The following is a 13,009-nucleotide window of genomic DNA, read 5'->3' as shown; positions in this document are numbered from 1 at the left end:
TTCTTGTACAGTTTCGTATATATTTAATTTATTTGCAGGATGTTAGAATAGCGTCCCAGAGCTGCTCCTTGGATGTGAACTGTCTCCCACTGTTGAAGATCTTTTGGTGGATGATGCTCCAGAAGTTCTCAATAGGATCTAGGTCAGGAGAAGATGAATTTCTCTTCTTGTATGCTCATAGCAGCCTGTGACTCTGGTGTTCTTGCAGCATGAGTTGGGGCATTGTCATGCATGAAGATGATTTTTTTGTCGGAAGGTATGGTTGTTCGTTTTGTACCATGGAAGAAAGTGGTCAGTCAGAAACTACATACATTACAGCAAGGGTGTAGGTTTGGTCTCAACATTCAAAGAGACGGCATAACCTGCATGAACACTTTTTTTTGATGGGGACGCAACATTAATAAGACCAAGCAGATTGGGTGAACGGGGGTTAGGGCTACATTTCTCAAGAGTATGAACCTAATTAATTGATAGGCTAAAGGATCAATGCAAAAATAAATCTTTCATGTGTAATGCTTTCAGGTGATTGACCATTCAATTCAAACCTTTGTATTCAAAAACTACTAAAGAAACATTTTGAGAACTTGTATGTATGTATGTTCAAATATTTTAATTTAAATTTGCTAATAACTTCAATCATATTACTATACACAATAAATACACGTGTTTATAATCGCTTAACTATCCAGGAATGCAAAAAATAAACATTTGTCTTAAGACCAAGACCAAAAATGTGTAAGTTTCGCTCAGTAAACGTCTCCTTCGTACACTGTTTACATGCATCTAGCATGAGGGACAAATGCAAGTTTGACCCCCCTAGCAACAGTTGCTTATGTCATGAATATTCATGAGCAAAGGTGACGTGTTACGCTAGTTACGACGCAACTCGTATCACCATTGGCTGACACTCAGCGGGATTCGCAACGCTATTGTCTGCCATTCCAAGAAATGGGGCTGAAATTGCAAGAAATCAGAGAACCCTATTGGCTGACATTCCAGAGAATGAACCTCGACTATTACTCGCTCGCAGCACCTGCGAAACCGCAGAGTGTTCCTCTTTTTGTCAGACGCTAACCCGAAGAACAATGAGTGAAGTTTTGAATCAGAAAAGTCAGTTGCAGAATCATCACTTACAGGTGCTGGCCAGTAAATTGGAAAATCATCAAAAAGATTATATATTTTCGTAAATGCTTTCAAAAAGTGAAACTTTAAATTACATTATTTTCATGCATTGCAGACAGATTTTTTAATTTAAAAAAATTTTTTTTACATAAAATGAAAAGCGCAATAGACCCTACTCACCAACATCACAGAATGACGTGTCGCTGTATCCGGCCGCCATATTGTCCGTCTCTGTTTAGCCCTATTCTCAATGGTTTCAATTAGTCGTTCAGTTTATAGAGCAGTTCATGGAAGAGGCTTATAAATACTTCGTTGCTGGTTGGGTGAAACAGGTCCTCGTCCACGAAAATTCGGCAGGAATCTATCTTGTGCTCGGGAAGGTGCACTCTAAGCAACATTACCCTGTGTGATTTCTAAAATGGCGACAATCCAAAAAAAAAAAAAAAAGTTGACTGCGATGGCCGACGCTTCAAGGATAGGTGGATATTGGACTATTTCTTCAATAAAACACGCAACAACTGTGTCTGCCTCATTTGCAAAGAGACAGTCGCTGTTTTCAAAGAGTTCGATGTGACGCAATATTACTAAACAAGACACGCTGACATGTACGACAACATTACAGGGAAGATACGCAGCGAGAAATTATAGCAACTTGAAGCTAGTTTATTTTTTCACAGCAGCAGTATTTCGCAAGAGTCTGAATGTCGAAAGAGAAAGCCACAAAGACAAGACTGTTGAAATTATAATTAAAAAAATAAAAAATAAAGCAAATGTGACACACAGAAGGGCTTGCTAAAATTTGTTTAAATATATTGTTCTATGTAAATCAGCCAAGGTAGCCCCCCGCATTTTTACCACACCAAATCTGGCCCCCTTTGCAAAAGGTTTGGACACACCTGTTTAACTGGTGATCCGTAGACGAGGCCAGCTTCTTTCACTTGGTACCAGCTAAATATTATTCAAAATGTAATGATGGTGGAAGAAATAAGCATCTTGAATTTGAAACTGTATGTTGTCGGCGATTAGCCTCGCAATGATCTTAATTGTGGTTGTCAGCCCAAAACCCTCTAAATATATATTAAATGCATCTTACCAGATATAAAATGACTACTACATAATCCGTGGTAATCGTTTGGAGCCCAGTTTTCTCTTCGAATTGCAGCAGTCTATCTCGCTCTCCTCTCCGGGTCTCTCGGAATCCGGTAGAATTTCAAGTCTCTCCGTCTATCTTCTCTGTTATTGCAACCGACCGCCACACACGCCTTCACCATTTTGATTATTAATGTTAACGAGCAGAAAAACACGCCATAATAGGAGGAATTTACGTAGCGGTAATGCGTCAACACGACGAGTAGACGGACAATATGGCGCGGAGGCGTGGTTGTGACGTCTTGTGAGTAGGGAGACCCGGAGAGGAGAGCGAGATGGGCTGCTGCAATTCGACGAGAAAACTGGGCTCCAAACGATTACCACAGATTATGTAGTAGTCATTTTATATCTGGTAAGATGCATTTAATATATATTTAGAGGGTTTTGGGCTGACAACCACAATTAAGATCATTGCGAGGCTAATCGCCGACAACATACACTCAGACGTTGTGAATGAACTACCTGAAAATATATAATTATAAGGGGATAATAAGACAGTTGTCATACAATTAATTTACAATTTCACTATTGAGGTCAAAAGCCAAAAAATAAATTCAACTAGGGACAATCTGGAGTAGTGCTATCGCACTTCATATTTATTACATATTATATATGTATGTAGTGAGAGGGCTATCGCTAAACCATATAAACATTAAAAGCCCTAGCTCCATTGACAAATGACATGAAATACATTAGACTTGACAGTGGATGTTAGCAAGAACAAAAGATTTTGAATTGAAAATTTCGTAACTCACCTTCCCGAGCACAAGATAGATTCCTGCCGAATTTTCGTGGACGAGGACCTGTTTCACCCAACCAGCAACGAAGTATTTATAAGCCTCCAAGCTCTTAGAGTTTTTCAAACTTTCGTGAGAATAGGCTGATTTTGTGTGGACAAGATAGTTGTAAATATCAGGGCAGATGTCAGGCAGAGACGGCGGAGACAGCGGATCGAAAAACATCGATTTAGGCATCAAATATCTGGCGAATGGATAAACTGAAGCTTTTCCACATAACGCCTTTTATGCAACGCATCCAATGAGTTTACAGCGTCAGATAACACCGGGGCTTCCATGAATTGCTCTATAAATTGCGCGCCTAATTGAAACCATTGAGAATAGGGCTAAAAAATGACGGACAATATGGCGGCCGGATACAGCGACACGTCATTTTGCGACGTAGGTGAGTAGGGTCTATTGATGGAAATAAACCTATCAACTACCAGTGCAAACACTGACACTGGCCCATTGTTGGCTAAGCAGTTGTTAACAAAGGCGACAGCACCCTCACGTGGATAGAAATGCAACTGACATACGAAGTAATAAACTGTTCTGTGAGTTCAATATTTCCGCAACGGCGACGCTTTGATTGCTTCCTTTAACCATTCAGAGTCGCTACGATTTGCGGCACCTTGCCCTCCTTTAATTTTCAAAATGAAAACATCTTTTCCTATCAGCTTTTTGCATAATCGCCATGGCAGCCAATCAGAGGGGTGCATATGGTAGCCTTGTGTGATTTTCTTGATAATTTATGCCAATACAAGCACTACGATGACGGGGGGAAATGTTGAAGAGGGGTTTTTAAAGGCCCATATATACCACTGTGTGGTAACCACTGGTATTTGAGTATCTCAGCACTTGTCATCGACACCGTAATCGTAAAATGTATTAGTTTTTGCTTTTTTCATATTCGATTCAGCTCCTGAGGTACATTGCGTAGCTTTGGCTTCGCATATGCTACAATTGGAACGATACAGAGAAGATTAGCATGGCCCCTGGCGCAAGGATGACACGCAAATTCGTGAAGCGTTCCTTATTTTGTTAGACGCTGACCCGCAGAACATTGACGGTGTTGCCACAGACAGTGCCGCCTCCAGAAATTTTTCATAGGGTGGCCAGATGGGGCCACTTAAAATCTGGGGGTGACACATCAAAACTAAAAGCCATTATTTCAGGTTTTTATTATATTATTGCAGTAAAAAGATCAGGGGAAAACTATCAGAAATACTTAAGGACACGGCTACTGATATACTTTGGTGTATTGTGTAATATTTGATGTTACTAATGATTTAATGCAGGGGTCCCCAACCTTTTTTGCACCACGGACCGGTGTGATTTGGGTCTTTTTTCACGGACCGGTGTTCTGACTAGTGTTGTATCGGTCGCGAACGATTCGTTCTTTTTGAACGAATTGTTTGGGTGAACGAGACCGAACTAATCACCATCTGCACTGATTCGTTCTATGAAGTTGGTGGCACTTGTTCGCTGCGTGGGAGGGCGTTGAGCAAGCGGCAGCGTCTTCTGACATCGCACACGACCAATCAGACGCCAGCCTCATCGCGGGCAGGGGAGGGAGCGGAAACAGAATCAAGGCGTCTGTCACTCATTTCCACGTGTGGCCAATAAGCAGCCAAGCGTGCAGGCAGGGGGGGAAAGACTGAGTTTTGTCACTTCCCGTTCAGTGATTCGGTCCTCCGGTTCCTGACCTAGCTTGCTGCTAACTTGACTTTCCAGTAATGACTATGCGGTGAACGAGTCATAAAATGAAAGGAAAGGACTTTGTCACATATTTGTTAACGTGGAGCCTATCAAATGCTGCTCAAACAGACAAAAACACCACACAAATCTAGCGAGCATGGTTTAGTGTTCTACTTTTCTCAACAGACTCGGGACTGTACCTATGACGATATACTATCAAATTTACAGTAATTTAAAACACGCGTAGCTACGAGGCAAGCAAAAGCTGAGCTGCGGTCACGTGACGGCAGTGAAGCGGGCGGAGAACTGTCACTATATGGAGGCTTCATGGCAGCGATATTTACCTCATATGTGCACAGAAAAAAAAGAATATTTAGTATGATCACCATAATACTGATTTGCAATGAAACTGTATATACATGTCAATTTTTTCCGAGTGTTTTATTTTTTTTTTCGTGTCAGAGGGTGTCGGTTGGTTTGACAAATTATGTCAATCCGTCCATCACGTGCTACTCAAGCGCCCAAAAACAAAGCGCGCGGACACGGGAGATGTCGCAATATGTCAACATTTTTTTTTTAACAGACTAATGAGAGTAGAAAGGCGACATCATAAAGAGCAAACAACTATTTCTCGTCAGCATTTGACGATCTGAGATGCGGGGACGACAGGGGAGCTGACCGGATTATTTTATTTATTAATACCAGTGCAAAAATTCAATACGATCATCTTAATAATAAAAAACAAAAATAGAACAGAGCGAGAGGTAAATATGATGTGTTGGTCGTTCCATATTTAGAAATTAAACTTTCGATTTATTTTTATTTTCGTGACAGCAAGCATGCCGCGTTGGCTGGTAGCAGCAGCATTGAATATGTGAGCAAGATCATGCTAAAGAAAGTCCGTGCGCCCCCGACCCCAAACCCCCACTTCCCCCTCAAAAGGAAAATGTTTAACCGTGTCCTAAATCGAAATGCAAGCACGAGCCATGACTTTGAGCCCATAGAACTAGGACAGACGACGCGGAAGTTCTCCCTCACTTTTGCAGCAGCGGGAGGGAGACGAGGCTGTCTGTGAAAGCAGAATGATATCGCCTGTCACTCATTTCTGAAACTACGACGAGTGGTCAATGTGCGATAGAGGGAGGGACCAAGCAATGTCACTTCCCGTTCAGTTATACTGCAAAGCGATCTTTGGTGATTCGTTCGGCAACGTCACTTCCCGTTCACTAACCGAACGATTTATTTGGGCGGGGAGGGAGATGAGGGGGGCGAACGATTCGTTGAACGATTCGTTTGAACCAATCTTTTTACTGAACGAACCGGAATGGATTCGTTTACTCAAGTGAACGACAGATCCCGTCACTGGTTCTGACAAATTTTGCAACCCATCAAAAACTGCAACTATGCGGTTCCGCGCATGTGCGTAACATTAAAAATGGCCGCCACTGCAGCGATTCCAAATTAAACACTACAAACTTTCTTTAAAGAAAGGAATATTAATTTACGTTTGATAGTGGATGGACAAAAGTTCTCCTCAGACCCATCCTGTCATGTTAGCTGCACACCGCTCTCTCACTGTTAACGCCTTCGCCGTGTCGTTAAGCATGAATGAAGAAGCCCGCTTTACAAAGATGCGTGCAAGGTTTTCAGTGTTCTTGTAGCGCTGTCAGGATATTCCGCAATGACTTTAATTGTCTCAAATGTACATTTCAGGTTGCCGTCATTTGCGATCTCTACAAGCTGATCCTCCTGTTGCACAGACATGCTCGAATCACTCGGTTTATTCACAAACGGGTCAGGAATCCACTCCTTCACAGTTCGTGGGTCTTTGAGGTTGTAGGCTCATCTTCTGGCTAGTCAGGTGCCCTTTTTCGCCGTAAAAAATATCTCCAAAGACGTCTGTTATCCAGTAATTTTAGCTAGTGTGGGGGAACAAATGTGCTGCGCCCGGGGCCTCGTCATACGTTATTATGGAGGACAAACGCACATAGATATATTATATATACGGAACAAGATGTACTATACGGAACAAGATGTACTGCTTGCAGTCCAATCAATGGATTTCTATGACGACATTCTAATCCATACTGTAGTATTATATCTAGTGTAGACAGGGATGTTGATGTGTTAAGCAGGGGCACAGGCCAAACTTAATTCGGCCAGAATGCGGTCGTTAATAAAATATTATTTCTGTGCGGCACGGTATTGAATGCCGACAGATGGGGACCCCTGCATAGTCCATAATCAATAGTCCTGGCTGTGCATTTGGGATGAAGGCATAACTGATGCTACAACAATCTAACGATATACTGGCAAGCGGGGTGGCCAGTGGGGTGGACAACAAATTTATAGGGGTGGCGCCACTGGCCACAGACTACTTGAAAATGTAATCTATTTACTGATTAAGCCAGGGGTTAATTTGTGCTGGGTCCTGCCGGAACAAGATCAGGTGTTGTACCGAAATCTGCGATCCATCAGAATCTGTGACCAAGGACGGTGCTCTTGCCACCAGCAAGGCCGACAGCAACGAAGATGATAATTCGTCAGTGGAGTTGACCGAAAGAAATTCCGTATCGTTTGTTAGTCTTTTATTATTTTCAGGGCTCCTCAGTGATTATGTTAATGCAAGTCAATATGTATAAATATAAATACCAATATTCACAGATCTAACATAGTCAAATAAATTCAAAACGCAGCTCAATGTTCAAAAACCCCCTGAAGCCAAAACAATGTCTCACCAAACTGCCGTAATTCATTTAATTCTGTGGGACTATTTTTCCATATGCGTAATGACACCAAAATAGAGGGGAGTGCTACGGCCATTCGTCTTCACCACGGTCTGCTATGCACAGTGTTCACGGAAGGACGTTGTTCTATTCTAGACTGTATCACTAGAATAGAATAAGGCCGAAGAAGTACACGAGACGAGCGTCTTCTCTTCACATCCACACTTCTCCATTTTTTTTTTTTATTCAACTCTACTTCTTCTCCCTTGCAACCCAAGTACAGTCACATACTGACGCCCACTGGCGGCATGGTGGCATTGCAAATCAAAAGTGTAATACACAACAGACGTCAACATGGTGAAATGTGCTTTTAGAAGCTGTGGAAACATACAGAAGAAATGGACAAAGGAAAGTTTCCACCGCTTGCCTGTGAAGAACGAGGAACTATTCAAAATGTGGTTACTTTGGTGGATATGACATACACACACCGGGGGAAAAGTACTGTACTGCTCTGGAGTATTTGCATTGCGCATTTTCATCGGTATCCTCTCCTGAAACCAAATGCTGTACCTTCGACTGTCCAAACGTCTTCAAGAGCTTCTGATAAACAGGTAAAAAAAAAAAAAAAAAATTCATATATGAAAGAATATCGCATGCACACCTCAATATCGCAGCTCGCGTGAGAGAGGCTTGTAACTAACCCCATGCATATTTGTGGTTCGCGTTTTTAAATAGGAAACAATGGTCAATGTTCTGTCCAAAATCTCACGAAGTGAATTTTTTCATTAGTGCTATTATTTAAACAGCCGTTTGACAGGAAGGAAGTACTGCGGCGGCCATTTTTGTAGTATTTTCGTCAGTCCGTCGTTTGGTGAGCGCAGGTTGCGTTGTTTGCAGTTTCGAAGCATCGTCTTTTCGCTCTGATTCATTTTTGGATGCGACAGTGCAGCACAATAAAGCACCTGGACCTCCGACGCTACCTCCCGTATTTATTTTGAATGGAGTTGTGTTCACTCACACACTCAAGGGGAACAGTACAGTCAACTTCCAGGTCACCATCCCGAATGCAGTAAATCCTTCCACTTCGGGTTGGGATTCGGTTTACGAATGGTTCGTGGGTTATGTGCGTGAGCAACCACCGTTTTTTGCACAACCCCACACACAGACACGTAATCTGACTCTTCCTCATTGGAACTAGTAGTTGGTTGTATGTAAATAAGTAATATGTCAATCATACAATATTTTTTTTATCCTTCACTATTCGCCCCAGACACCTCACGCAATCAGTTATTGAATGGTTATTTATAATAAGGATTGTGAGTGAACTGGGGGATATTGCAATACTTTATCCCTTTCATGAAAATTGAGAAGAAACATTTTGACCGTACGCTTAGTGATAACTGTTACGTTTCTATGTCCTTAAGTGACACCTACCTAGCTTGTAATAAATAAAGGAATAAACCAAGATGTAGTCTCCGAGTTGGTCTTTGAGAAAGCGTTGAACAACGCTCCTAAATACGATTTAAATAATAAATTCTAAAACTTTTTTGCTGAATATGACAATCCTGGATAAGTTTTTTTTAGATATTAGGGTTTACCTTATTCCGTGGTGCGGTTGTGTCTACAACACAGGCATATTATCATGACAAATATAACAAGCTATTTTTTACGGTGATCTCTAGGTGACCTGGAGATGCTGTAGGTACACCCAGAAGAGGCTCCACTTTGTTTTCAACTCCATGAAGGCAAGGGCGCCAGCAAGCGAGGAATGCTGATGGTAGGCTCTATCAACATTTGTCCCATTAACAATTTCACTCTACCCTTCTTATGTGTACATATCTCAATCAGATTTACTCTATTAGGGACTTCGAGATACAGCTTGGAGTTTCCTAAGCAAACAAAAAGATGGGTTGCCTGGAGGAGTTACAAGCCAACAACGCGGACATTCTGACAGAATTTGGTGGCGCATGTCCTGGAAAGACTGCAGGATTCATCAGTGAAATTTGCTGACCCAGACTTTTATTTCAAGCCTCCAACTACAATTCCCCAGGCATCAAAAGGCCTGATAAAGAAAGTCATTTTACATGTCAGTAGATTTAAAAAATAATTAGGCTGACATTTTCCTTTTTAATAGATTTTTTTGAATGTACTATAAGAAAAAAAACACATATTGTCTTATTTGTGAAATCTGAAGGTTTAAAAGATCAAAAGTTTCTGGGTATGTAGGAGTTGTACTTAGAACAATTGCAGAGCATCTTCAGTTTCCCTAAAACCATTGTAGTTCCCACTGACAGAAGTGCACTTGTCACGGATGTGGGAGACCACACATGATGGAAGAACACGTCGCTGGCCTCTTCCCAGTTGTTTGCCTTTCAACGCCTACTCAAGAACAACCCTATATGGCACCAATCAGAGTTGCCTAAAACAACAAAACCATAATAGAGGGTGATTAAAAAAGAAAGAGCCAAAATCATCAAGTGATAGATCAAAAAATTATATACATATAATTTAAAAAAGTTACAGAACTCTAGCTTGGACACATGTTCAATATTCCCAACACATAAGCAGCACTCTACTATATGCAGCTGGGTTCAAAATGAGGGGGAAAAAAGTAGCGGCTGATAGTCCGCAAATTACGTAACTTCAAGTTTTTAAATCAAGTGCTCTAAGGGGACAATCACCGGCAATTGAAATACATGAAATAATACTTGAAGTTATGTTCAACACATTTGCCTATGTCAGTTTTATAATGTTTTTAATTTTTGACATATTGCGTGATGATTTAGGCACATTCTTGTAAATAATTGCCATACTGCTACTGCTTTTTATATTGACATGCTTTTACTCTCACAATGCATTACTGTTGAGATGATATAGCTGCTTTCCTGAAGTAGAACTAAGCTTAGAGTATACGAATATTCGCCCAGCGACAAAATAAAGCATGCAGGAATCCACTTACCTCATTCATAGCTGCCCGTTTTTTTCCAGTTGGTCTTATCTACGAAGAAAAAAGTTTCAAGAACACCTTTGTTGAGAAGTGGTAAAAAGTCTTGGTGTTCACTTGCGACCATTTATTGAGTTCTGAAAACTGTTCAGCTCCAATTCTTCCCTGCATTTTGGGGGCGGGAAGTCGCTAAGTTGCCACAATAAAAAAAATTTAAAAAATAAAAAAGCGGTGAAAAGACCAATGTGATATCCCTCCGCGCAGCCAGCTTGTTCTCTTCTCTGCAAGGCAACTGGATTACTAATGTTGCTGTTCTTACTGCAGTTATTGACATGCAATGGTAAGTTTTAATAACTTTATCCTGAAAACAGCCAACACTATTGATTGCATGCGTCATCAGTGATTCTCCTACGTGCATATGTTGTTTTCATGAGCATGCTAATTGGCCATATTGACTTGCATTAGCATAGCCACTCCGGAGCCCTGAAGAATAATTGAAGACTAACAAACGATACGGAATATTTTGAAATCAACTCCACTGACTATTTAACCCCCCCCCCCCAACTCGAAGAATAAGCCTGATGTAAAAAAAATCTGAACTTCCCCTTTAAGAAAATGTCTGCTTAAAAAAAATCACATATATTATGAATTTTTGATGTTTCAAAAATTTCTCCTTGAATAGATTATTTTTGATATTGTGAAATAGTAAACTGCAATAATTTGCTATTTTTCTTCTTATTCTTCCTGACGAGGTTATTGGGTACATATCCCATTCAATGAATTACATTCATTATATGACTTTTGACATTGTGAAAATGTGTGCTCTAATAAATTACATTGCTGTATTGTATTTTTGAGATTATGAAATTATCCGCACTTATAAATGACTTTCATTCTATGAATTTCTTACTCTTCCTTACACACTCACGCATACACAATTTTCAATGTATAAGGACAATGAATGATATAAATGTAAATGGGGTAGTTTGTGTGTGGTTTCGCTGTATTTTCATTATGCTAATTCCAAGACCATTGAAGGCAATTCCATACTTATTTGACATCCCCTTACTATCATTTTAATGCATATTTCCTCAAAACGACCTCCAGATACTATATTTTTAGTGTCATGTTTTCTCATAGGTGCAGATGTGGCTGTCGGATACTATATTTTTAGTGTCATGTTTTCTCCCAGGTGCAGATGTGGCTGTCGGAAATGGTGATACTCCTCTACTGTGTCTAAGAACAATCAAATCACTCTTAAAGCTCTTTTTCTGATCCCCCGACACTATCCCTGCTCCCTCCCTACCACATCTCGTCTCAATTGGACCCCCAGAGTCTGTACATTTTATCATGACATTTTCTGATAGGGTCAAATGTGGCAGTCAGAAATTGTGATCCTCCCCAACTGTAGGTGGGGCTGTAATAATGACCCTTGCACTTTGCGATAGCTGATTAACCCAATTTTCAGCTCTGGGGGTCCAATTGAAAAAAGATGTACTAGGGGAAGTGGGGGCTGTCATTAGATCAGCAAAGATCACATTTTCTGATGCTGACAATTTCTGTCAGCCACATCTGCACCTATCAGAAAATTTAATCCTCCTGTATTGTGTCTAAAATCAGTCAAGTCACCCTTAAGGCTCTTTGCTGATCTAATGATAGTGATGTCCAGTGATGACAAAATGTACAGACTCTGGGGGTCCAATTGAGAGGAGATGTAGTATGGGGTTGTGGGGGGTCAGAAAATCAGCAAAGAGCCTTAGTGGTGACTTGATTGATTTTTCAGATGACGGTAAAAGAATGTCAGATGAGTATGGATTTGTCTTTATTACATACATACATACATTACTTACATACATTATGAGGCAATAACAAAATTGTTATGTACTTCCTTAAGCTAAGTACATGTAAGGCTGAGACTTGAATGGAACAACACTTCTTTATTCAGTGTGCTTCTCAGCATATATGTCACCGAAACATCACAGAGATTCCTTTTATACTGTAATACCACACCCACAGGAAATGCACACTATGGCAACAGCAGTGTGACATAAATATGTCACATCACCTCCCCCCTTACATAGCATGTCCCCGAAACGACTAAACATCTCCCCTAACTTCTCAATTGCCTTTTCCGATGTGGTTGATTTCATGATAGCTACCTCTGGCCACTTACTATGGGCATCGATAGCAACCAGAAACATTCGATTTTCAAAACGCCCCGCAAAGTCAATATGAATGCGGTGCCAAGGGTCCTGATGAAAATCCCAAGGATGAAGTGGGGCTGCAGGTGGATTGTTGCGAATCTTCTGGCAAGATGAACAACTTTTTACCGTCTCTTCGATCTGTTTATCTAATCCTGACCACCAAAAATAACTTCTTGCCATTTCTTTCATTTTAACAATACCACTGTGACCTGCATGCAGTTGCGCAAGCATTTTAGCACGCAATGACTGTGGCACAATCACTCTCCTACCCCACAGCAAACAACCCGATTGAACAGTAAGTTCCCACCTCCTATCCAAAAAAGGTTTGAGAACAGTGTTGTCACACTTTGTTTGTCCTTTAATTACCATGTCCATGACGACTGACAG

The 13,009-nt window shown here is 40.9% G+C and overlaps 1 long non-coding RNA gene and 1 other non-coding gene across 4 annotated transcripts; both read left to right on the top strand.

Annotated features, from left to right (window-relative positions):
• Window positions 1-3,984: 3,984 nt before the first annotated feature.
• On the top strand, window positions 3,985-4,091 carry LOC130918248 (U6 spliceosomal RNA). The gene has a single exon (XR_009063695.1). It is a non-coding gene; the product is annotated as a U6 spliceosomal RNA (small nuclear RNA).
• Window positions 4,092-7,328: 3,237 nt separating this feature from the next.
• Window positions 7,329-11,289, top strand: LOC130917007 (uncharacterized). 3 transcript variants are annotated; one of them, XR_009063399.1, is made up of 3 exons: window positions 7,329-8,085; window positions 9,157-9,251; window positions 9,337-11,289. It is a non-coding gene; the product is annotated as an uncharacterized LOC130917007 (long non-coding RNA). The 3 variants fall into 3 exon arrangements; XR_009063400.1 differs by lacking the exon at window positions 7,329-8,085 and adding an exon at window positions 8,302-8,525; XR_009063401.1 differs by lacking the exon at window positions 7,329-8,085 and adding an exon at window positions 8,302-8,584.
• The last annotated feature ends 1,720 nt before the right edge of the window (window positions 11,290-13,009 follow it).

This window comes from Corythoichthys intestinalis, chromosome 6 (assembly GCF_030265065.1).
Source record: "Corythoichthys intestinalis isolate RoL2023-P3 chromosome 6, ASM3026506v1, whole genome shotgun sequence".
Taxonomy (NCBI): Eukaryota; Metazoa; Chordata; class Actinopteri; order Syngnathiformes; family Syngnathidae; genus Corythoichthys; species Corythoichthys intestinalis.
Note: the sequence above shows the minus strand (reverse complement) of the source record. Positions and strands in the feature narration are given on the sequence as shown.